Genomic DNA, 2,544 nt, shown 5'->3' with positions numbered 1-2,544 from the left:
AATTTAATCCCTAAAGATTTCATTAGTGCCCTGAAAATATTAAAGTGTGCATACAGAAAAGGCATTTATTTTGAAAATAAAAAGAATACATGTATTCCCTTAAAAAATTCAGATTGAGGAAGATCAGATGTCTCGGATGATGATTAGTTTTTGGCTCTTTGGATTGTTTTTAAATGGAAAACATGAGAATTTTTATATTTAAAGAAGTTAAAGGAAACTATAAAATTCTAGTGCTGAAAATATTTGAGCTCTTAATCAGCCTTTTTTATTTACCAGACAAACTGAGGCCCACAGCAGACAGACTAAAGTCACACAGCATAGACCATTGCTAGAAGAGTAAATATTTCCTAAAAATTAAACTTAGGACATTTCCTCTACATTTTATGATTCCTTCCAGAGTGAAAAAAACTGTTGGCTTTAGCATAATGGGATAAATACACCTTTCTAAACCTCAAAAAATACTGTAGTCTCTAGTTCTTATCCTTACTAGTTACCAGCATCATAGCTTGCCATCCTTACTGGAGGCTGTAACATGATTTTCTTGTAGAAACTGCTAGATGGATAGTAATAGAACTCAGGCTAATGAGCTTTTGGGATCTCACACTTTTCACTCATTGCAACAAGTTAACTGGAACAATAAAATGTTTGCCAGAAGCTCCCACAAAGCAACTCTAAAAAATATTGGATTTTTGTTAGCCAAATTACCACTGTTCTCTCAGCAACCTGACAGACACGCAAGGGAACTGATGAATTTACAAATGGAACTAAAGATTAATTTTCAAATGCTCATTTCAGCATACTTCCTAAACATCTCTTGATTTTACACATTAAACATAGAGAAAAATATGGTAGTCACAGTTAATCTCTAAACCTCACTTTGTATTTTCAAAATCTCTTCTCTTTGTAAGTCTCTGCTGAAGATACTGCTCAATGGTGTCCTGTGCTTGGTGTTGTTGGCCCTGTGCTCAGCGGCCCTTGGAAGGTGCCTGGTGACAATCCATCAGGGTGACTCTGCCAGGCTCCTGGCTACACAGCCTTCAAGGCACACTGCCCAGCCGTTTTGTATTTCTGTGAATTGGGAGGGGTGCCCACCGGGGCACGCCACTTGGATCCGTCAAAAGAGAAAGGACTCTGCAAGGAGTGGAGTCAGCTAATGGCCTCCAGATACAGTGCCCTGTCTGCCTGTGTACAAGTGAAGGCAGTCTCTTCCTAAACAGTCCCAACCACTAGCTGAGTGCAGCAGAAGTCGGGGGGTGGGGGGAGCGGGCAGCGTGTCCACCAGACATGTGCTCAGGGATGAGAGGTCCCTGTGCTGGAGCCCTGCTGGGCAGCCAGGGACTTCCTCAGAGTTGGACTGCACTCTGAGGCTCTTCCTACACCATTCTCCTCCCTCACATGCTTCTTAAATGAGTGTGACACCTGCCTCCTCTTGCTCTTTCTCTGGCTCCTTCCTCTTTCACAGGTGTTATTCCCAGTAAATTGCTTGAGTTTCTAAATCTATCCTGCCTCCTGGATGACCCAAGCTGACACAGTGAACTAGTAATAAGTCACCTTTTTCCCCATAATCCACTTATTCCAACCGAATCTTTCGAATCCTGTCTGAATTATCGAGTTTGTCTCTCCCCCCTTCCACAGCTTCTGTTGATCGGTGAGCCAGTCATGTCATATCGTGTTCTTGGACAAGGTATACACACTTGAATAAAGCCGGATCAACCAGGGCCTTTAAAAAATTTTTTTTCTGATTTTGCAAGGTTCTCATCATTCTCTTAGAATAATTATTATTGAAGTATTGCTGACAATGTTGTATTAGTTTCAGGTCTATAATAGTGATTCGACAATTCTATACATTATACTATGTTTGACTGATAAGTATAGCTACCCTTTGTCACCATACAATGTTCTTACAATATTATAGACTATGTTTCCTATGCTGTGCTTTTCATCCCTATTACTTATTTATTTGCAACTGGAAGTTTGTTCTTCTTAGTCCAATCAGGGGCTCTTTCTCAAAAATTTAAATGAAGAGATATTGAAACCAAGGTTCTATAGTATTGAGAACCAGAGATGTAAAATCACGCTTAGGGTTGAGGCCAGATCAGTACAATGGTAATATCAGACCTCACTTAAAACACAGCTATGAGGCCTTGAGAGGAGGTGAGTCTACAGCAGGTATAGAGCAACATGCAATGATGAAACACCATCACTTCACTACTTTGTAGACTATCAGGTGGTTTCTTACAAAACTAAACAGTCTCACCATACAATCCAGCCACTGTCCTTCTTGGTATTTATCCAAAAGAGTGGAAAACTTATGTCCACACAAAAACCTGCACATGGATATTTATAGCACCTTTAGTTATCATTGCCCAAACTTGGGGCACCTGGGTGGCTCAGTCGGTTAAGTGTCTGCTTTCGGCTCAGGTCATGATCCCGGGGTCCTGGGAGGAAGCCTCACGTAGGGCTCCCTGCTTCAATCAATCTCTCTCTCTCTCCCCCTTTGCCCCCTCCCCACTTGTGGTGTTTCAAATAAATAAAATTAAAAAA

Source organism: Canis lupus, chromosome 1, assembly GCF_011100685.1.
Source record: "Canis lupus familiaris isolate Mischka breed German Shepherd chromosome 1, alternate assembly UU_Cfam_GSD_1.0, whole genome shotgun sequence".
Classification (NCBI taxonomy): domain Eukaryota; kingdom Metazoa; phylum Chordata; class Mammalia; order Carnivora; family Canidae; genus Canis; species Canis lupus.
This window is presented reverse-complemented; position numbering follows the sequence as displayed.